The 24,854-nt window shown below is 41.5% G+C and overlaps 1 protein-coding gene across 1 annotated transcript in view; it reads right to left on the bottom strand.

The window, feature by feature from the left end:
* Positions 1 to 21,425, bottom strand: part of RGS6 (regulator of G protein signaling 6) — a 575,969-nt gene extending 554,544 nt beyond the window's left edge. The window contains 1 exon segment of the mRNA XM_089907925.1: positions 19,729 to 21,425. The gene's annotated coding sequence lies outside the window, so the exon portion shown is untranslated.
* Between the last annotated feature and the right edge of the window lie 3,429 nt (positions 21,426 to 24,854).

Genomic DNA, 24,854 nt, shown 5'->3' with positions numbered 1-24,854 from the left:
CCGCACCAAGGCTGCTGTGTGGCCTTTGGTAATTGATTCCTCCACCCTAAACTTCCAGCTCTTCACCTGGAAGCAGAGAACCCTCTACTTTGCAGGGTTGCTTTTGAAGAGGGAATAAAACAAGTCACACGAATTTCCTTGGCACTGAATGAATTGTTGCAACTGACCAGCAGTCTTATTTTTGGCCAGTGTTTGGCCAAGTGAAATTGCCGGGCCACTGACGTCAGAATCACTGGAGAAAGACTTCCTCCTCCTCAGGTATTCTGACTCAGTGCATCTGAGATGGAGCCATTAGCAGCTTCACAAGCTTCTCGGGTGACCCTGATACACAACTAAGCAGCAGACCACTACAGTTACACTACAACGCCACTAAAACCAGCATCATGCACAGCAAGAAGCCCTACACATCACGCTCGCCACTTCTAGCGTCCAGCCCTTGAAACCCGATTCAGGGAAATACCTTTCAGGACAGGCAACCAAACTCTGCTTGTAATATAGTCTGAATATTTATGCTGCCACATAAGAATTTCTGTTGGCGCTATTTCCTCCCCTCTGTGTTATATCCAATTCACATAGTTTGCCTCAGCCCATTAAAACCCAGTGGATTTTTTTTCTGACATCAGCAATGTTAAGTACTTCAGAAAAAAGAGAAAATTTACAAGATGTGTGCTAGCTCAGTAGTACAAGCTTGTTTATACAGCTCTAATCTGACTGAGTGGGCAGGAACCTCAAGAGGGAGGAAAGAAGAGCAATAGCTCTAAAGAACAAATAACTCTTTCTATTACTGCAGAGTCTGCCAACTTGACGTCTCCTATATACTCCATGTTCAGATGCTCCATGACAGCTCAAGTGTGTTTCAAGTAATGCACCAAAGATCTGAAAACAAGGCACTAGAGCTCAGCCCCTAGGGACCAATGCTGCTGGCAATGCCAGGCACCCAGTATTTTACTAGACTGTAATCTCTTGATCATTTTTGGACTTCAGTTAGAACTCAGGGGTTCCCAAAAGCTGGTCCAAGGACCTGAACCAGACTAGGAGCCTCAGAATCACTGAAGAGGGGGGCAGATTATAAAGATACATGTTCTTGGTTCCCATGCTCCAGAAATTCTGAGCCAGTAGGCCTAGGATGGTCCGTGGAGATTTATAAATGAAACGTTCCCCAGGTGATTTGGAAGAACGGTCAGGTTTGGGAACTAGTGACCTAGATTCCATGGAGCCTGCCTTCTCTTCACCTGATCCCTTCATCCCGCCCCATGCTGCCAACAGTCTGGGCAGCCACACTGAGGGGGGGCTCCTTTAACTTCCCTTGAATTTGGCCAGAAACTCACTGCGATGGATAAAGCCAGGGTTCTGAGGTCAGAGAACTGGCTGTCAGTCCCGGCCATGCCACTTAAGAGCTGTGTGACCATGAACAGCGCATTGCTATGCTTATTTAGCCTCTCCGAGCCTTGGTTTCCTCATCCATAAAATGGAACAAATACTGATCACCTGTACCAGTGGTTCTCCGCCTTGCCTGCTTATTAGAATCACCCAGACGATGACAGAAACTCTAACAGGTGGATGTTATCACTCCCACGCTACAGATGAGAAAACTGAAGCTTGAGAACATAGGTCACTTGCCCAAAGTATCAATAAAACAGCTTGTCAGCCAAGAATCTAGAATTCAAATCCAGGACTGACTGCAATACCCACAGATTTTCCAATAGGGCAGCTTGGTCTCCAGTGGAATCACTGATACACAGTATTTAAAACAAAATTTTGTAAATATACAAATTTCAGTATATACTTAAATATACAGTATTTAGCACCTATAGACTAATTATAGCATACTCAGTAGCAGGTACTTCTGGTACATAGTACAACTGGTACATAGTAGGTTCTCAACTAATTAATGGGTCTTTACTTCTTCCTGCTAGTGTATCAGTGAAGCTGACATCCCCATACCAATACTACCTGAAGACATATGAATAAATACAATCTTCCCTAAGTTGCTTGGCTGCCTGACAGCCTAAACAAACTAATCTACCAAAGCTACTTGTAAGGAAAATTATTTTTGCAATCCTTCTATTAAACAAAAGTCCTAAAAATAATTCAGCTGGGAGGGAGAACTGGAAAGTTCTTCACATACCAGGATGCGCTTGGCTGTGTGATGTGCCTCACTGTTCTATTACTGCAGTCGCTGTTTGAAGTTCAGGTCCACCAGGAATCCTCTCTTACCAGGGGCTTTGAACTCCACATGGCTCTGGACACGCAGAGCCCGCCAGCTCCTCACTGACTCCTTCTGCCTTCTGAATTCTTCTTCTGTAAACGCACGCCCACTATGTCCTTCCACCTCCTCTCTGAACTCTGACCTTCTGTGACCTTCTTGGAACCCTGGCTTCCCCCAAAGACATCCCCTCCCTGAAACCTAGCTGTCTTCACCCCACCTATCTCAAGACCAAGAAGTAAAGCAAGCATCCCCCTGGTTCTCCACTGCTGCTTCAAATGATTTCCCTCCCATCTTCCTACACAAACCCCTGCCCTCATGACATTCAGACCATCTGGCCATGCCACTGTCTACCCATTCTCACTGCTATGTCCTACCTCTCTCCTGTTAAGCCTTTTCATTTCCTAAATATTCCAGCATCGAGGTCTCAGAGGTTTTCTCCATTCCTTGGTCAACCTCCGTGACTTTAACATTAGAGCCAAAGCTGGTTTCTCCACCCTTTTCTTTCCTCATCTGAACCCTTTTCCTCCATCCCTCCTCCTCAGCTACCACCTTGCATAGCCACATGCTGAACCTTGCCGTCGCTGGGGACTGTACCACCTCAAATCCCAGCACAAGTTGAGAAGGTACACTCTGTCCACTGCCCCTCTTTCCAGATCACTTACTGAACGTTCTCTACAAATATTCAATCCATTTCAACCACACCTTTGGTACTATTCATTACTGCGCCTCACTCTGCCTTCACTTTCCTCTCCCCCTGGCTCCATCGTTATAATCACTCCTCAGTCCTTTGCAAATATCCTCAACTTCCTCACCTCCCCCTTTCTATGTCATATTTCCTGACAAATCTCCAACACCGAGGGAACCCGACTCTCTGCCATATGATATCCAAGCTCACATCTGAGCAGGTGAATGCTTTGGGGTGGGGAGGAAATCACTCACACCAGGCTGACAAGCTGCATTTTTAATTCATGAGTGCAAACTTTAAATGAGTTAGCCATAAATAAATGAATAAATAATTAAGTAAATTAGTTAGTGCGTCAACACTGCCCACCAAACCTAAAAGGTTTTCCTGTCAAGCTTGCTCTCTCCCCTTCTGAGTTGGCTATCTCATAACTTCTTGTTTGAGCTTCACACACGTTCTCAGTTGATGGGCTCACTTCAAAATCTGCTGAAGAAATGGAAGGCAGCAGAAGGCAAGTCTCTCATCTTGAGACACCCTCACCTAATCCACCATGTTCTTGGTCTTCCTTCCACTGCAGTAGGGGAAGTGCTGCTGCATTTACAGAAGGGAAGTCGCTCCACTTTTGCCCTTAATTGGGAGGTGACAGAACATTGTTCCTCATCTATACCCTCCCACCACATCGACAGGCTCTGGTATAATAACAGTGGATTACAGCTCAAAGACCTCCAAGACACTGTCTCTGAAGAGCACATAGGGAAACCTTAATTTAAGAGACAAGGCATAAACAAGAACACCTTGGGAATTTGAAGCTTCTCGCACTTACAACTACAACAAACATTGAGCACAGCCCAACTCCTGGCCAAATTAAATAAAACCTCATGTGAAAGGCCTGGTTACTTCAGTTCCTATTACCTGATACATTGTGTTTGGCTTTCAGCAAAAAATCATGAGCCATGCTAACAGGCAAGGAAAAAACACAATCTGAAGAGACAAGCAGTCATGAAAACCAGATATGACACAGATGTTGAAATGATCAGATAGGAAATTTAAAATAACTATGATTAAATATGTTAAAGGTTCTAATGGAAAAAATAGATGGTAATGAAAGCAGAGATAGAAACTCTTTTTAAAAAAAACAACTCCTTAAAAAGGAAATGCTAAAAGTCAAAAACACTGTAACAAATGTAGAATGCCTTTAATGAACTCATCGGTGGACTCTAAATGGCCACGGAAAAATTCAGTGAGCTTGAGGTCAACAGAAACTACCCAAACTGAAAAAAGGGAGAAAAAAAATTTTAATGAAACAGAACATCCAAAGACTATGGTACATATCAAAAGGCATTAAGTGTAATTGGAGTACCAGAAGGAAAAGAAAGAGAAAAGAGAAGAAATATTTGTAGGAATAATGACTGAGAATTTTCCAAAGTTAATGACATAGACCAAAACACAGATCCAGAAAGATCAGAGACCACCAATCAGTATACATTAAAACAGAACAAAACAGATCACTACACCTAGACATACTGTATTCAAAGTGCAGAAAATCAAAGAGAAAATCTTGAAAGAAACCAGAAGAAAAACCTTAACTATGTAAAAACAAGGATAAGAATTACAGGGGGCTTCTCACCAGAAATCATACAAATGAGAGTACAGTCAAATACTTAAAATGTTGGGTTTTTTTAAAACACCTCTTTGGAGTATAATTGCTTTACAATGGTGTGTTAGTTTCTAAATACTTAAAATGTTGAAAGAAAAAAAACACCAACCTGGAATTCTACATCTAGTGAAATGATCCTTCGAAAGTGAAGGAAAACTAAATTTTCTCAAATCCATACTGAGTGAGTTCATCACTAACTGACTTGCCTGCAAGAAATGCTGGGAGTTCTTCAGGCAGAGGAAAATCATATAGGTCAGAAACTTAGATGTACCAAATGAAACAGCAAATGTCAGGGAAGAAATAAAAGGAAATAAAACCTTTTATTTTCTTATTCTAAATTGATCTAAGAGAAAGGAATAAGACTCTTTTGAACAGTGTTCGTGGGACAGAAAAAAAATATTTTTAAAAAGATTAGCATATCAATGCCTAACACAGAGCTCTAAAATAGCCCTTGACAATCAGCTAGTTCAAGGGTTGGCAAAGTAGGGCCCTTGGGACAAACCTAGCCTGCTGCCTGTTTTTCTTTTAAATGTGTTTTTATTGTGGTAAAAGTCACATAATATAAAACATACTATTCTAACCATATTTAACTGTACAGTTCAGTGGCACTAAGTACACTCACATGTTGTGCAACTCTCACCATCATCCATCTCCCGAGTTTTTCACCTTCCTAAAGTGAAACTCTGTCCTCATTAAACACTAACTCCCCATTCCCCCTCTCCACCCCGACCCCCGTGCCTGTTTTTGTGTGGTCTGTTAGCTAAGAATGATTTTTACCTTTTCAGATGGTTGAAAAAAGTTAAAAGAGGGTTTCCCTTGTGGCGCAGTGGTTGAGAGTCCGCCTGCCGATGCAGGGGACACGGGTTCGTGCCCCGGTCCGGGAAGATCCCACATGCCGCGGAGCGGCTGGGCCCGTGAGCCATGGCCGCTGAGCCTGCGCGTCCGGAGCCTGTGCTCCGCAACGGGAGAGGCCACAACAGTGAGAGGCCCGCGTACCGCAAAAAAAAAAAAAAAAAAAAAAAAAAAAAAAAACGTTAAAAGAAGAATAATATTTTATGACACATGAAAGCTGTATAGAAATCGAAGTTCTGTGCCCATAAACAAAGTTCTATAAACGCCCATCTGTTTCCTTATTGCCTTGGCTGCTTTTGTACTACAAGGGCAGAGCTGAGTAGCTGCAGCAGAGACGATGCAGCCCACAAAGCTCAAAGCACTTACTCTTTGATCCTTTACACAAAATTTTTTCTGTTCCCTGAACACGCCCAATCACTCAATTTTTCAGAGGCTGAAACCAAGGCCTGGGAGATAGAGTTACACTAGCATGTCATCTTCCTGGTCAGTAACAAAGCAGCATGAAAATGCAGGTCTTCGGATCCCAAGTGCCTGTCCTCTCACATTAGAGGACTTATATAAGTATGGATTCTAAGATCACAGTGTCTAATACTACTGACTAATAGTGACTAATATTACTGACTCTGGGGACTGCAGAATTAACATTTTATTATTCTCTTATTTCACATGAAAGGTGGCATGACTGCTACAGGAGAAATAGGAGTGATAGGGAAGCTTTGCCAGTTTCTATGCACAAGAATATGGGATGACTAAGAGATGAAGAGGACGGCATGTTCCCAGGGGACCAAGATGAAAAGTACTTGGATCGGCTTTTTTTTAAGAATGTCAGTTTTATTCCTTGGGATTTTGTTTTTTTCTTTCTTCTTCTTTTAATTGTAAGAACAGGTAAAAATCAGTATCTTTAAAACTGGGCACTTAAATACGGGGTCCAGCTCTTTTACGACTCTACAGTGCATACGTGTGAAGTTGCAGTAGTAGGTTTTTCCCCTTCTGGAGATAGCAACACTTGACAAAAGAAAGATCTATTCATAAAGCTCACCAGGCAGGAGCAATATAGGTAAAGAAATAATAACTGAATAGGTTCCTGAGGGTATGATTTTACTCATATTTTGTAGATAGAAGACAAAAATAGTTCAACTTAGAATGTACCATATCCAACCCCTGAGAACAACTAGAAAAGTTGGATAAAATTTTAAAAGAAGTGCTCCCAAGGCAATGAGGACACATGGAGAAAAGGGAAGTGCAGAGAAGAACAGACGTTCCATGAAACATTGCTTTAAGGTATCTTCTGAAATCCAACATCCACTCATGAAAATACTCTGAGCAAACTTTGAATGTAAGGGAACTTGCTTAATTTGATAAGGGGTATTTTAAAAACACATACAGTGACTCTGGAAGCTTTCCCACTGACATTAGGAATGAGACAATGATGCCCACTATGACCACTTCTATTCACCATTATATTAGAGGTCTCAGCCAATGCAACAGGCAAGAAAAAGAAATAAAAGGCACAATGACTGCAAAGGAAAAAGTAAAAACTTTTTTTTGCAGGTAATTGGATTGCGTACATGGAAAAGCCATAATAATCTACCTATCAGACCTGTTAAGATTAACAGGTGAATTTAGCAATGTCACTGGATACAAGGTCAATATATATAAACCAATTGCATTTCTATATACCCACAACAAACAATCAGAAAATGATGTTTTTAAAAGATACCATTTATAATAGCATCAAATACCTTCAAAAACTGGGAATACATCTAAAGAAAAATGTGTGATACATTTACAACATAGAGAGATACAAAATACTAACAGAAATGAAAGCTCTAAATAAATGAAGGGATTACCATATTAATACATTGAAAGAGTAAACATTCTAAAGACATTAATTTTCTCCCAATTTGGGTTAGGGATTTAATGCAATCAAAATCCCATCAAAAGGGCTTCTGTGGTGGCGCAGTGGTTGAGAGTCCCCCTGCCCATGCACAGGACATGGGTTCGTGCCCCGGTCCGGGAAGATCCCACATGCCGCAGAGCGGCTGGGCCCGTGAGCCATGGCCACTGAGCCTGCGCGTCCGGAGCCTGTGCTCCGCAACGGGAGAGGCCACAACAGTGAGAGGCCCACGTACCGCCAAAAAAAAAAAAAAAAAAAAAAAAAATCCCATCAAAAGATGATTTTAAAATTTATATAGTAATGCAAATGGCTAAGAATAACCAAACTATTCTTAAAATAACAACAAAGCTGGAGGAGACATACTAATGGATATCAAGGTTTATTATTAAGCCATATTAGTTAAGAGTGTGATATCATATAAGAATAGACAAATAGAACAATGGAAGGGGCTAGAAAGCAGAGACAGATCCACGATCCATGTATAAATGATCACCTGATTTATAACAAAGATGGCATTTCAGAGCAGTGGAAAAGAAGAGACTTTTCAATATGTAGTGCTGGGTTAACTGGATATACTTATGGAAAGCAAAGTAGATCTTTTTCTTATGCCATAGATTTTTTGCCTAAAGATAAAAGGCAAAACAACAGGGCTTCTATAAATTAAAGTGGGAAAATAGCTTCATGACCCTTAGGGTAGGCAAAACTTTCTTAGGCAGGCACAGAAAACAATAACCATAAAGGAAGAAACTGATAAATTGGATTATTAAAAGTAAGATCTCCTATTCATCAAAAGAGAGTCAAGTGGAAAGCCACAAAATAGGAAAAGACACTTCAAATACAAATAACTGGTAAAAATATTTGTATTCAGAATTTGTTTTTAAAAAAAAACTCCAAATCAATAAGATAGATAATCCAACAGAAAAATAGGCAATAAACTTGAAGAGGGAACACAAAAGATTAAGTAAAAGCAACAAAAAATTACTAACAAGGCACAATAATCATTAGTCACCAGAGCAAACTGAAACCACAATGAGGCACCACCACCCACCCACCATAATGGCTAAAATTCAAACGTTTGACAATCCCAAGTGTTGACAAGTATGTGGAGAAACTGAAACACTCATAAACTGATGATAGGAGTATAAACTGGTACAACCACTTAGGAAATCTCTCTGTAAGGCCCTCCTAAAGTTGAACATTATGTCCCCATGTCCCAGAAATCCAGTCTTAGGTGCATACTAAACAGAAACACATTCATACGTGCACAAAAAAACACACTAAAAAAAATTACAGTCGTATTATTCACAGTAGCCCTAAACTGGAAATGTCCCAAATGCCCATCAACAGTAGATGAATAAACCGTTTGTGAAATGTTACAGAGTGGGCTGCTATACAGCAGTAAAAATAAACTATGGCTACATACCACATCATGAATAAATCTCTCAAACAGTACTGTGCATAAGAAGCCACAAAAAAGAGAGTATATACATTATGTGTAATTCCATATATATTTCACATATTTCAAAAATGAGAGTGCTATGGTGTTAGAAATCTGGTTAGTGGTCACCGCTGGGGAAAGGGGGGTATGTAGTCCCACTGGGAGGGTACATGCGGTAGTTTCTGGGGGAATGGTAATAAATATTCTCTTACTTAACCTAGGAGTGACAATATGGATGTATTTACTCTTTGAAAATTCAGTGAGCAATGATTTGTGTACTTTTCTGGAAAGAGTGCAAATATTCTGGGAAAAGGATATAGGACAGAGTATCTCTGATTTTCATGGTGGCACTTGAGCCATCTCAGGTACAGCCATGAAAAAGTGATGTAGGGCTTCCCTGGTGGCGCAGTGGTTGAGGGTCCACCTGCTGATGCAGGGGACATGGGTTTGTGCCCCGGTCCGGGGAGATCCCACATGCCATGGAGCGGCTGGGCCCGTAAGCCATGGTCGCTGAGCCTGCACGTCTGGAGCCTGTGCTCCGCAACGGGAGAGGCCACAACAGTGAGAGGCCTGCGCAGGGAGATCAGCTCGGTGCTTTTTGACCGCCTGGAGGGATGGGATAGGGAGGGTGGGAGGGAGGGAGACGCAAGAGGGAAGAGATATGGGAATATATGTATATGTATAACTGATTCACTTTTTTATAAAGCAGAAACTAACACACCATTGTAAAGCAATTATACTCCAATAAAGATGTAAAAAAAAAAGAAAAAAGAAAAAGTGATGTAATTGCAGAGATACAGTTGCAGGGATGGTGGAGGAGCCAGAGGTTGTATCTGTCACCACTATATACATATACACTTACCCCAATGTTTGTGTGTAGGCGTAGACCAGGAGCAATAATCACTGAACGAGAGAGCTGGTATAGAAGTGAAACAAGATTAGAAACACACAACTGAAGGAATGCTTCACATTATCCAAAAGCTTTATTTTGGGTATTGAAAGTCTTCCAACTCATAAAATATCTCAGAACTTCCAAAGAGTAGTTGAAATACTCTGCACTTGCTCTTAATAACTTTCTACTCCCCAGCAAATAAAATCCAAAGTCTTCCAGCCAGTTTAGAAGATTGAGGCAGTTACTGTATCTTCTTGCCCAGTGTATGTGTGTGTGTGTGTGTGTGTGTGTATACATATATATGTGTGTATATAAATATACACACATATATATGTGTGTATATACATATATATACACACATATATATGTGTATAGATATACACATATATATGTGTGTATATATATGTATATATATTTGCTGTTAAATTTACTTCTTCTGATACAGAAAGATGGGCTTGTAAACTGTCCTCAGCAGAGTATGCCAAATCACTGGGCACACTGATTGGACCAAGATAGACATGTGATTCTAACCAGGACCAATCAGGGTCCTTCCTTGAGAATGAGATAAGAATACTGGAAGAAAGAAGGCCCATTCCCTGTGAGGGATTAGGCTGAAAGGATATGAGGGGAGGGAGATTAATGACCATCTTCTTTTTTTCTAGTGTCACAGAAGAAGGATATCAAGACGATGAGGTGTAAGAAGTGCTGATGATATCATTTAAGTCCCTGGATCCAGCCATGCCTGAATTCCCAGATATATTAGTCAGATAAATTCCTTTTTTGCTTGAGTTAGTTTGAATTTTGTTTTAGTGCAGCTGTTTTGTTTTTTGTCTACATCCAAGAGAGCTCTGAATCACCATTAACATCATCACCTTTATCATATATATGTGGCATTTAATCCCTTCAACAGACTGGCCCCAATTTGCATTTCTAGTCTTATCAATCACTATTCATCTTCATATAACCAACAACATGACCAATCTCAACCACAGGAAACATTCCACAACTGAGAATTACCAATAAGTAAAGTTCAACTTAAAACAACCTACTTCCAAATACACTTTTGATAGCCAACTGGTCATTCCTGTTAAGGATAATTAGAAAATATAAGAAACTAGGGATTCGAAATGGATTTTTTTTAAGTGGGGGAGTATGGCAGATGGCAGGCTGAAGAAGTGGTTTTTGCAGAGAAGCTTTTGAAAGCTAAAGGAAGCCAAAGAAACGAAAACCTAGAATTAACAGCATATGCTTTGGCATGAAGTGAAATACCCTATGCGTTGGGGTGAGACATCTGAGAACTTCCTAATTGGCCATGCCAAGCAAGTTAAATAAAGTTTATCCCAAGATGTATCCACTTTAACCTTAAGCCATAGGAAGATCTGGGAGTCAGTGGTCAACCTCTCAGTATGAAAGTCTAAAAGGCATTGAACATTTGGACAGAGATCCTGACATCGTGGGGAAAAATGCCCATTCGCATGGGAATTGTTCATTGACTATAATAAAGCAAAACCAGTTACAAGCATTTCACTGCAAGGGAGCAATCTCCTGAATAATAGTAAGAAGTAACTAGAAATTCATTGTGACATACCCTCTATTATCAACATAGGTGACGAAAATGCACTCAATCTACTTTGTTTTCTCATTTTACTTTCAGTAAACATAAATTTAGATTGCCCCGTCCCTGTTTCCCCTTAAATTCTAAGTTCTTCAAAATGAACTTCCCTGCCTGAAAGGTCTTTGAGGACCTGACTCTCAGTAGAGAGGTATTAAAAATCCTTTGCACACTTTGTCACTTCTATCCTTTTACTTACACTGAAATGCCTCAAGCACACTTTGACCACCTCTGTCCCCTGCCCCACCTCTGCAGATCCCCAACTCTGCAGGTCCTCCAACATCCAATTCATCCATTCAACCTCTTCAGCGAAATCTCCCAGTGGGAAGTAATCCCTCCCCCATTCCATGTATACATGCCTGTCTTACCACATTCTGTTTCTCCATCTTTTTCCCCTCAACAGAATTTTAAACTTCTTGAAAACAGAAGCCATATCTGATTAATCATCATCTAGAAAAGGGCCTTCAGTAGTGGGACCACTGTCATCACGGACAAGGAGCAGAGACCTTAGACTAACTGTCGCCTGGGGTAGGAACACCCCCTCCCCTTCCCCCATCCTCCCCCACCCCCAAACTAAGAGTGACTAAGGGCTTCCCTGGTGGCGCAGTGGTTGAGAGTCCGCCTGCCGATGCAGGGGACACGGGTTCGTGCCCCCGTCCGGGAAGATCCCACATGCCACAGAGCAGCTGGGCCCGTGAGCCATGGCCGCTGAGCCTGCGCGTCCGGAGCCTGTGCTCCGCAACGGGAGAGGCCACAACAGGGAGAGGCCCGCATACAGCAAAAAAAAAAAAAAAAAAAAAAAAAAGAGTGACTAAACCTCAGATTTCCAGGAATACTCTCTCTTACAGGAATGCCTGCGAAGCAATCACAGTTTCTCAGCCCTATTCTGCACCTGGGGAGAGCACAGATCAATAGCATTAAGCTGCTTTGTCTAACGTCACAAACCCCTGGCTACAGGCAGGAACCAGCAGCCAAGTCCCTAAACCACCTGCCATTCTGAAAGCTAAAAGTGCCTTCCCCTTAAAAAAAAAACTCCAATATAATCAATAAATGTATCTTTTGTGAATGCATCCTTTCTATTCTGACCAGCTGCTGAATCAGTCTTTGTTTTAGGATGTATGGTCAGCAAAATACTATAACGGTAGCTTCCTGCTTGGTTTGGAATCTAAATGCTGTAGCACTTACATAGTGGCTCCAGGGGAAAATACACAGTATACTGTTTTTAAAGTTGTTGTCTTTCTTCTACAGAGGTCACAAGAAGAAAAAACACAGCCAGCTCAAACAAGCGTTTTGTTTGGATTGGGCATTGTAGATCCCTGTAATATTTTTCTAATTGGAATTAGTTGCTAATGACTAAAATGGATTAAAAATGGATGACAACAGCTTTCTGAGCAGCACATACCCTTTGCTTTAACACAGTCCTTACCTGCCCCTAATGCTTCCCAACCCTGAGGTCCAGCACCAGATGCCATTCATCGTCACACATGGGTGGCTGTTTGGCTCTTAGAAAAAAAGAAAGTGTTATTTGGTACCCATGTCTCTTTAAAAATGGGGCAGAGGGCCCCATGTTTCAAGAAACTGGGGATAAATACGTTTCTTTCTGAGAGTAAAAACTTTCCACATGTTTTACACACAAACAGAGCATGGTTTTGATGATAAAATACAACTTAAGTTACCACTGTGAAAGAAACCTCACTCCAATAAAGATGTTAAAAAAAAAAGAAAAGAAACCTCACTTGTTTCACTCATCTGCTTTACCTAACTGGCTCTGTGTTTGAGTTTGCAACCCATTTTCTAAGGCTTTTCCCTTCCTTCATTCATTCCACAAACAGCTCTCAAGCAATTACAATGAATCAGAAACAGACAGATGTTGAAGCTACAAGAGGGAATAAAACAGAGTCCCTGCTCTCAGGGAGTGTACATGTTAGCGGACAGAGACAGACAAAATACAAATAAAAACATATAGTGCAATGTCATGGTGGTAAAGCTCTGAAGAAAACTGGAGCAGATAAGACAATACAGAGCACTGTTGAGGCAGGAGTTAATTATTTTAGCTACGCTGGTCTGAGATGACTCTGATGATGACGTTTTTACATTAGTTTTTACTCTGAAAGCAAACAATAATTGGTTTAATTATTATTATTATTAACACCTCTTATCTGAAAAGATTGCTGTTATCCCCTCTCTTCACCTATGAAATTTCTGCCTATTTCCCAAAGCCTCTCTTCCAGGTCTGATTATACAGTGTTCTCTCTCTGAACTGGACTGTACTTGCTGTCTTCATCATCTATTTGCTACCCAATCTGACTTATAAAATTCCGTGCATTATTTTCCTAAACTGTCACTTAACATCCTTTGTTCATTTTCTGTTTATTTCTATTTCTCTCCAAAACAACTGAAATGAACTCAAGGGAAGGGTTTCTGTTCATCCCTGACCTTGTGATATATCAGAGAGACTTGGGATCTTAGGGTCGGATAAGATCTGGATTTAAATCTTGGTTTTAATAACTCAAAAACTACCTGACCTAGGGCAAGTGGCTGAACCTCTTCTTCAGCTTCAGTTTCTTCATCTGTAAAATAGGAGTGATACCACCTAATTCTTGTTAAAGCCTTTGATCTACAAAAGGCTTTACATGTGCTAATCCTTATAAGATCAGTCCACTGCTGTATGACAGATCCATAGCTCTGTAGGCTGGGCAACTTTTGGCTTAGGAAACCAATTTCTCTCAAGCATTTGCTATGAGTGTTGCCTCATGGTGGGGGCAGGATAAAATTATAGTTTAAAAAAAAAAGACCACAGCCTAGTGGGAGAGACAAACATTGACGTATAATTACAAACTAGGACGAGGACCTCACTATATCATGGATCTCAGGTGGATCTAGCCAAGCAGAATCAAGCAAACAATAAGAATGGGGGTTATAACCATTTGCACCTTGCATATTCACCTGTAACTGCCCATGCGGCCGCACCCAGACCAGTCCATGCACCCACATCTGGTCCAGTCTGCACATCTGCACCAGTATTTGTCCATCCTTCCTTCCATTTTCACCCACCCAGTCTGCAAGTCAGTAACTCAGCAAATAATTACCAAACCCCTACCATGTGCCAAGCACTATAAGAGATACCAAGGAAAGAGAGGAAAATAGCACAGGGCCTTGTCCGGGTGTGGGTCACGGTCTGGCACAAGAGATATCAATGTAGCCACAGCCCCTATTTTTCACTTCTCTTCCTGCTGGTGACTAATGGCCTTTAGGCTCATGGAAATAGATCTCTGGCTGCCACAAAAGAAGATCATCCTCACTCCACCCTTTCCACTTCCAGTATTTGGGCCACTTGCTTTCTTACATCGTGTCAGAACTATGGAGTAAGATTCTCCAAGGAACTTAGGAGTTCCTCAGCTGCTAGGCTGATAGAGCAAGTCCTCAGGAATAGAAAAAAGTTGGAAACGATTGCCCTGAAATACTTAGTATTTCCCAACAGACTCAGGCTGGAGGAGGTCACAGAGAGGATGTGGCTTCCAGTTGACCTGCAAGTTGAATCCCGGCACTCAGGAGGCTCCTCACTCCTCCCCCGTGCTTGGAATGTACATTCTGCCCACCATCCCCCTGGGGAGCATGTGCAAGGATGCAGCCTTGAGAGAGAGAGAGTAAGGTGTTGTTGAGACCATCTGGACTGAGGACTTGACTGAGCCCAGTTAAAGCCTCAGAGTAGAAACACAGGCCTGAAAAACATAAATTTTTAAGGTTCTGGCCGGTGGGTACAGAGATCTGCCCCTCTGGCCCTGTGGAAGACAAGCCTCTTATGTAAGTTTCCTTGCTTATTACATCTTTCACCTACCAACCTGGAGGTCTCCCTCTTTCTTCCTCCTCCTTGCCTTCCATGTGTGGGGACCGGTTTCAGATTTCATTCAGGGAACAACCAGGGTTGTAACTCATTATCAAAATTCTTAGAAAACAGGAAGTATGGTGTAACAGGGCCCATCTTCTCCAGCTACTGGGCCTCCTCTGCCCTTCTCCTCACAGCCACACATACTCAAGGGGTATACTTTTTATTTTACAGAGGAGGACGTTGAGGTTCAGAAACACAATGAACAGGGTTTAAAATGCCTGTCGTGCTACTTAAAGAGCTATGGATGGTAGTTCTGTGGGAGCTCGGGGCTGGCCTGGATTGAACGCAATACAGGCGCCTGGGGACCTCTGAGGGCTGCCACCACCCATCCACGTTCATACAGGACACTTTCATCTCAGGAGCCTCTGATGAACGTGTGGTTTCCCCTGTGCAAGAAAATAGCCTCTAAGGGTAGGGCAGACAGCAGTGGACAAGGGAGCTCTACCATGCCAAAACTTGAAGGTGGCTTCTTCCTTTGATGGTTTTACCAAAGTATTTCGAAAAGCCCAGACAGCTGTCTCCACCACAACTCATTTGAATAGCCTCACTCACAGGAGCATCTACTCTGTTCATATTCAAATATTTACACATTTTTCAGTTTCCATCTGTAAAAATGGGTGTCCTCTGCACCCTGTGTTTCTAACACCAAAGTGGAAGGAAGGGATTCATTTTCTAGCCACAAAGTAGCCACACAAGGAAGACCAACAAGTTCTGACTGTGGTGTTTCAGCCAGCTGGAACCTCCTAGCTAGCAAATGCACTCACTCCGCACCCTCTTCCCTTGTTTCCTGGGTCATAAGATGCAGTCCTCCCTCGGAGACTGGTCAGGATGCTCTAAGGAGCACTGTTCTGCCTTTTGGGGGGATGGGGGTGGAGTCTGGGCCACTGCTTGCTTTGTGGGCTGCCTTGGTAGTTGGGATAATTAATAGTGAATTTCCTCCCCCTTACTGGAATGTGCATGTGGTAGAAAAAGAATTGCCTCTTACAGGTCTCAGGGAGGCAGCTGTGAAGCATTGGAGAAGCTTCCTGGTTTGTAACATCTCAAGCACCTACTCTGAGTTGTTACTTAATGTAACTCACTTGGTTTAATGTGCACTTTATCTGCCTACTTATGATCAGTTTTGCCGTCTCTACAGTTGGAAGAACTGGGTTTCATGACTGATTATTATTCTTATTACAGATTTAATGGTTCCAAATTATGGATGATGATCTCTTTTATCCTGACCACTTCGGAAAGTTTTTTTCCCCATGGAGAAAACTGATAGCAGTTTGAACAATGTTTACTGGGCACTTACTGGCAGTTACATTCCTAGGCATGGGGCAGAGGGATGCAAAGAAAAGTGCAACAGTGTTTCTGCCCCCAAGGAACTTACCATCTAGTTCTCAGGGTGGTCCCCAGACCAGCAGAATCAGCGGGACCATCATGCTAGAAATATAAATGCTCAGGCCCCATTCCAGACCAACTGAGTCCAAAACTCTGGGGGTAACCCCCAGCCATCTGTATTTGAAAAAACCTGCTTCAAACAAAGATCATCCTCATCAAAGGTCAAAACGACAAGTATGTGGTTAGCTTATTGAGCTAAATCTAAAAGTATGTGGTTAGCTTATTGAGCTAAATCTAAAAGTGTCATTTGTCCTTTGAGGAAACAGGCCCAGAGCCCAAAAGCCACATGAGGAGTTGGTGGAGAAACTGAAACCAGAACTCAGGTCTCCCACCACCAGCCCCAGCCCTGCATGGCCAAGGTTCTTTCTGTTTCTTTTCTGGTGCTTTAAATCCTAAATCTTATGGGGAGCCAAGTTTTGCCAATCCAAAGTGCAAACACTGGTTTTCAAAGGTAACAGAGAAACTGGTCACTTTGAAAATAAAGACCACTAACAAAAATTAAAACCTGATCTATCAAAGCCATCCAGCAAACTAGCAGTAATTTCCCAAACCTTTAACACACATCCAAGTTTCATTTACAATTTGAAAATTGCGGGGGGGCGGGGGGTGGGCGGGATAGGGAGAAAGGTAAAAATACAAGGAATAATGTGATCAGAATATAGTCTAGAAAAATATATAGTATGCGGAAATGTCAACAGTGGTTCACCTTCTATGGGAGAATTACAAACGATCTTCCATTTTTTCCTTTGTATTTTCCTGAATTTTTCCCAATGGCTATTTATTACTTTGGTATCAAGAAAAAAGTAAAACCACTTATGTGAAATGTTACATCCATAATCACGCAACATAAAGGTTTATTTTGTAATTCTATTTCTTTCCATACAGCAGGATAGTGTGTGTGTAGTAATTATTTATCTCATGCCATATGTTACAATGAAGATGAAATTCGGTAAATATATTCCATCCAGCTGGCACTGAAAATGAAGAGGTTAAATGCTTTCCTAGGTTCAAAGCACTATGAATTAAGACGAGCTAACTGTGAAGCTAAAGGAAAAATTAATCCCAGTATTGAGATCTCTGAGAGCATCTCTTTTGAAAAACATTGATGTGACACATAGCTCCTTACTCATATCTCCCTGATGTTGAACCCCTGGCACAATACAGAAGGTTTGGCAATTCCTGGCAAGCTCTTAGGAGTTCAGGGGATAAAATGCATGGGAGAATATCAGAGAAATGAGAAAGAGAATGATCCTATTTTTATATAAAAAGTCTGTTCCTGTGGACAGTAAGACATCCAAAATTACTGACAAATTTCATTGTCCGAAATATCCTTTAAAAATTTTTTCTTTCTCAAGAAATGTTTGCTCATTTAAAAAAATATCTATATTGGCCATCTCATTCCACAGATCATAAATAAATAAATAAATAAATAAGGACTGTCTCATTTAAAGAGATCTTTCTGCCACAAAAGCATTGTTGCAATGCTTCACTTGATAAGATAAATTTGTCGCTGGAAGAAAACCTAGCATTGTTTTACTGAAACTCTCAGCAATATAAATTCAGTGTGTGTTAAAGTTTCTTAAAGGAGACAGGGAAGTAAAGTTAAGAACAAATGTAATTACTATGGAAAAGAAAATGCCAGTGGCTACCTACTTCAGAAAAATACCTCACAGAAGCTGACATTTCTAGAATTTCCAGACACTTTCAGAAAAGGACAAATTATTTGGGGTAAAAAATATATATATAGTAATACATCAACATTTATAGTACATAAGCTCACCAGATCTACACAACAGTTCAGCTTAGTAATATCAGAGAACGCAGAAAGAATTTACAAATTTACCATCTTTGTTTTCGCTGTTCAGCATGTGAGCGTTTCCTTACAAAGGTAAATCTCTGAAGAGTCTCCAATTTCCCTCAGTCCTCTACTTGCTTTCTCTCACAGGGCAGTCCCACCCATTACAAAAATAACAAATTAATAAAAAAGAAGAAGAAAGAATATAATGACTATACCACTCACAGAAAGTTTCTCACCAACCCCCCAGTGCCCACTCCATATAATTACCTATCTACCTGTGAAAATTGATCCATAAAAGCCTTACCTATTAAGCCAAATCTGACAGTTTCCTTTCAGTTTAACACTTTTTGACAACACACACAAACCTGTGGCTCAGACTCTAACTCCATCCGGACACTTATAAGCCCATTTCTTATTCTTCCATCTCCCATGAGCCCCCTCTGCTAAGAAAAAGGGTCCAACCCTTTTGGGACCCTAGGAAAGTAGGTCCCAGTTTACCTACTACTGCTTATTTTTGCAGTTTTACTTTTGGACTGCTAAAAGGTATTGATCAGAAAGTATCTGCAGATCCAGCTGCTAAGCACTGATAAATACTGAGGGAACAATTCCAAGCCAAGAAAAATACCCAAAATATCTTAAGTTTGTAGCGTGGAAATGCCACTCGTCTCAACAAGAGAGAAGGAAACAACGTTCCTACTCCATCAAAATAAAAAATAATAAGTAGAAGATTCATCGTCTTCCATTCTGAACAAAATTAAATTTTCTGGGTCACTTTCCTTTCCTGTCTCACTGGGCCACTTCTTACGCAGCCTGACAGTGACGGTAAACACGGTCCTTCACACAACCCTTTCAGTTGTCATCCTCACGGAGCAAATACCCACCCGTCCCTTTCCTGCCGCAGTCCCCAACAACAGACCTCACCACCCACCCCTGCCCTCCACACCTCGCCTGTCGCTTGCTTTTCTTCCAAACCACAAATGGGTGAGCTTATTCAGAGAAAAAGTTAATGAACATCTGCTTTTGAGGTAAAGCTGCCCTACCTGTGATCACGGAATCAGAAGATCGGAAGTACCTAAAAGCACGTACCCTCTGCCAGCTCGCCCCGGCCGGCCGGTGAGCGCCTCACACCCAGAAACCCAGGAACATGATTTATATGCAGACCTGCACCCGTCCCACACAACTCCACACGCCAGCTTGCCTAACCACTTATGTAAGCTCGTGCCTCTACAGTCCCAAACTGCACACACACACACACACACACACACCGACACCTGTCACGTATCTGCAATGGACAAGCATCTACACCCAGGAAATTAAATGAAATCAACACACATGAACTGGAAGGGTGAAGGGCATACCGTTTTAAAACATCTTTTCCCCCATTTGTTTCTTGCTCATTTCTGTAACAACTACAATTACCTTAGCAACCAAAGAATTGCGTTGACTCCCCCTCCGGTTTCTGAATTTCTCCTAAAGCCAAGCTTGCGCCAGGTTCATGGTAAAGCTGGAGGAGCCCAGGGATCAAGGGGCCGGCAGCTTCTTGGGGGCGGAGGGGACGCCTGGGTTAGTCTCCGCGCGGCTCTCCAACGTCTCGCCTGGTCTTCCCGAGTTTCCGCGGTGGAGAGCGCGGGGTCTCAGCGAGCGGACCGCGAAGCCCGAGGCCGGCGCGGAGGCGCGGTGGGTCGCATGGTGTCAAGGGCGCAGGTCGGTCGGGTGTCTCCAGCGCGCTGGGGGATGGCCCCGCTCTCCGCGCTCCTGGGCGCTCCCCGCTCGCCCGCCTCTGTCGCCCCAGGCCGGCGGGGTCCGTAGAGCTCGGTCCGCCCCCTCGGCGCCCGCCCGCCTGCTCCCGCAGCTTCGGGAACCCGGCGCCCGAGAGGAGCTCTCGCCGCCGAGCAGGGCCGAGCGCAGGAGCTGCCCCAAGTCGCGAAGGCGCTCAGCTCCGCCGCTCGGGAGCTGCCGCAGCGGCGCCCGCTGTCGGGTGTCGAGCGAAGCTGCAGCCGGCGCCGCGCGCACCTGGACTCCCGCACCTGGGCCCCAACAGGCGCGGGGCGGGGCGGGGCGGCGGCCCGGGCGGGGCCGAGGCACCTGAGCGCGGCCTAAGGGCACCGCTGCCTGGCTCACCTGTTCCCAGCGTCGCGGAAGGTGCAGATGGAGATTTGCCCGAGAAAGGGGGGAAAAAAACTAAAAATTCCTGACACTTGAGCTCCGGCGAGAAAACTGGCAGAGCGGCTCAGCGGGGCGGAGGCTCCTTCCGTCAATTCCGAGAGCTGGCTGCGACTGGAAACTTTGGTGGCGTCAGGGTTGTCTTGGGGATTCCTGGTCCGGAGTGGATTGCCCGGTAGTTCTTGAATCCCTCGCTGACGTGTAGCTGGCGCCCTCTAAATTAAAACGGACCACCGCGATCCTCAGGGATAGTGTTACTCACCTCGTCATTTTTATTGTTTCAACATTTACACCACATGCTGTATTTGGAGTGTTTTATGAGCCTTCTTATCGAGTACACCACAAAAGAACTTTCAAGAAAATTTAACTCTGCAAATAATCTTGGAGAAGAAGAAAAAAAGTAGGAGACAGAAAATGAGAAAGGGTAACTTGAATTGACGGCCTTCTTTAATGTGGGAGCTTTGAAATTTGATGCTTAGTTAAGGATTCAGGAAGCTGCAGGTGGAAATAGAACAAGATTGCTGGTGCTGGACGGTAACCATGGGACTGATGTGCAATACCGATGTTATCAACATCAAGGATAAATTCAAGATTTATTCTTATATTGTATTGTGTCACCAGGAAAAAAAAAAAAAACCTTGCAAATAAATATCTAGGTTCCATTAAGGATGGATAACCTGGACTCCCTTCATCCATATGGGTCCAGAGGTGGAAATCTAAGGTCTCCTTCCCAACATACATCTCCTTTCCCGCCATTCTACATTGATTAATGGATGTATTCATTCTTTCATCCAATAAACAATAATTAGCATATACCTTGTGTTAGACCCTCTGCTAAGCACTAGAAATGGATGGCAGACGGTCTCTGCCATCCAGGCCCCCGGCCTAACAGTGCACAAGATATGTGTATTACCGTGGGCTAAGTCCTTGAGAACTAGAGAAAAACATGCAACCAAAAGAAACCACACCCAACCTAGTGAGTAAAATATAATTTCAATAAATTCCCCAGTTATTTCACTTATTAAGTTGAAATGTAAAGTCTTTCCTTCCCCAGGTTTAGCATCTGGCTTAAGCGTGGATGAGAAGCTGGCTGTGGCTCCACCCTTAGAGCATAGGCTGCTTACTGAGAAATAGGGGGTGACAGGGGGCTCTTCCTCTGTGGGGAGCTCTGAATATCTGAGACCAGCAGCTTCTTGAGGGTCAGGCATGAGGGAACAACCACGTGGAAGTATGAGCAAAGGGATCCAGGTGTGTCTGAAGAAAGGCCTTTCTGTGGACTTCCCTTAATACAGTAACATCAAAAATAATAAAAATAATTAGGAATAAATTTAACCAAGGAGGTGAAAGATCTGTATACTGACAATTACAAGATATTGAAGAAAGAAATTGAAGATGACATAAATAAATGGAAAGATATCCCGAGTTCATGGATTGGATAAACTGATATTGTTAAAATATTTGTACTACCCAAAGTCATTTATAGATTTCATGCAATCCCTTTCAAAATTCCAATGGCATTTTTCACAGAAATAGAAACAAAACCCTAAAATTTATATTGACTCACAAAAGACCCTGAATAGCCAAAGCAGTCTGGAGCAAGAAACACAAAGCTGGAGATGTCACAATACCTGATTTCAAATTATATTAAAAAGCTATAGTAATCAAGACAGTATAATACCAGTGTAAAAACTGAAAAAGAGACCAATGGAACAGAATAGAGAGCCCAGAAATAAACCCTTGCATATACAGTCAACTAATATTTAACAAGGGAGCCAAGAACACTCAGTAAGGGAAGGATAGTCCCTTCAATAAACGGTGTTTATTGAAAACTGGATATTCATAAGCAAAAGAATGAAATTGGACCCCTATCTTACATTACTCACAAAAATTAACTCCAGATGGATTGAAGACTTAAATGTAAGACCCCAAACTGTAAAACTACTAGAAGAAAACATAAAGAAAATCTCTTTGACATTCATCTTGGCAACAATTTTTTAATCTGATGCCAAAAGCACAAGGCAACAAAGCAAAAATAGGTAAGACTACATCAAACTAAAAAGCTTCTACACAGCAAGAGAAACCATCAGCAAAATGAAAAAGCAACCTACAGAATGACAGAAAATATTTTCAAACCAGCTATCTGATAAAAAGTTAATATTCAAAATATATAAGAACTCATACAACTCAATAGCAAAAAAAATCTGATTAAAAAATAGACAAAGGACTTGAATATAATTTCTTATATATGTATGGAAAATATCTGATTTTTCATAAAATGTTTGATTACACATATGTACATATGTATCACACAATACACATATATACATACTACACATATTTTAATAATGATATATAATTTTTATTTATATATTTATATTATAAGTATAATTTATATATAATGATAAAAATAACTAACTTAATAGGGACAGACCACACTTTTTCCTGGCGTGGCCAAGAGATTGGTTTACATACTGGGAAACTGAGCAAACAAGTAAATATATCAAGGATATTGAGAGGCAGGTTTCTCACTGTTGGAGGAGGGAATTACAGATATAAAAAGGGGAAAGATTAGAATAAACTCAATGAAGTGGCTTGAAAATAGAGGTGATAGTATGAAATGATTTTTAATTTAGGTAGATAGAAAGACATATATACTTATGTATGTGTATATATACATTGATATATTTCCTAGCTCTGTCCACCAAGAAATCCTGAAAGCAATAGCACCCAGTACAGTGAACACACTTAGAACTCAGATTTGTTTCTAAATACCATTCTCCACCAAGAGGAACTATGGCTCCATGTGTAGTGGGTGAAACTGGACTTTGTTGAGCAAAAAAATAAGAAGGTACTTAAAGAATTATGGAATTATGTCAAAAGAATGTAGGAGCCAGTTTGAAGGGGTTCCCACAGGCCAAATCTAGGACCAAATAAGCATCAAAATAAATAATGACAGCAGCAGGTTGCAACCTTTGCATAAAATAGGAATCAACAAGTCCATGCTGATAGAAAAAGAGAAAAAAAAAAGAGAGAAAGGAAGTTCTACTGGTAGAATGCAAAAAATAGATGAAGAAAGAAAGGTAGAATTAGAAAACCACCATTTTGCAACCATTATCATAATAATTGATTCAGGTCAGAATCATCAATGGATACTAAAATTAGTGGGTAAAAGTTTGATGAGGGACAGGATATTTATAGTCTCAAAGCATGTGCCTAAAAAATTCATTAATTCTCATTAATATATTATTATTTATTAATAAACACAACATACTTATTAATTAACAATCACAGCTATAATACTTGGGAGATACCATCTTAATCAATCGGCAAAAGTTTACATAAATAAAGAACAGTAATGGGAAAAATCACCCTTGTGTTGTGCCCTGATACAATATATAATCTTTAAAGTAAAGATTGTTCCAGATTGGAGGATGCTAAAGGGACAGCTAAATGCAGGAGATGATCTTGAATGGAATCCAAGATCTATAAATGACATTAATGGCATAATCAGCGAAACTTCAATGCATTCTGTTGAATTAAATTGGATCAATGTTATTTTCCTGATGTTGAGATTGTACTTTATTTAGGAGAGTTTCCTCATTTTTAGAAAGTACACACTGAAGTATGAGGGGGCAAACGGGGCATCACATCTGCAACTTAATCTCAGATGGTTCAGAAATGTTAACAACTCGAAGGGTATACGGGAGCTCTTTGAACTATTTTTGCAACTTTTTTGTAATTTAAAATGATTTCAAAATAGAAGATTTTTTAAAAAGATACATTACCCAAAAAACCATCTTCTCTTTTCAAAAAATGTTCACCATGGGTTTTCTTTAAGAATCAACTCCCTGTGAGCTGTATTGAAAATATGATTTGGTCTACTACTTCGGGAGTATATACAATGTGATTCAGCCCAACATTTCATTCATTCACTCAGCAGTTATTTCTTAAGGGCGTGCTGCATATAAGGGTCTTTCCCAAAACTCATCTAAAGTATAAAATAAAATAAGTTTATAGTTAAAATTTTGACTCCTTTTATTACTTCATTATCAACTCCTGATTCATAATCAGGAGTTGCAGAAAAGTATGTAATAGAATTGATTGTGGTATAGCTCTCAAACTGCGTGACAAATTGTACAGAAGAATGAAAATGAGTTGACAATTTAGCTTCAATAATTGTATTGGCAGGAGAAGATAGGAAAATATGGTTAGTATCAATGCATTTGGTGCATGAGTTTATGGCAGTGGATTTGGGGAGGATAAGGAGTCTGGTATCATGTGGCCTATTTTCCAGGACTGTGAAATTGTGACACTTGACAGCCGATGCTGCTTTTCCTCAAGCCCCCACCTTTCCTTTTTCTCACTCTTTAATGTTGTCTTTT

Source organism: Delphinapterus leucas, chromosome 2, assembly GCF_059928025.1.
Source record: "Delphinapterus leucas isolate spDelLeu-1000000601 "Yukka" chromosome 2, BTC_Dleu_Yukka2, whole genome shotgun sequence".
Lineage (NCBI taxonomy): Eukaryota > Metazoa > Chordata > Mammalia > Artiodactyla > Monodontidae > Delphinapterus > Delphinapterus leucas.
This window is presented reverse-complemented; position numbering and strand designations above follow the sequence as displayed.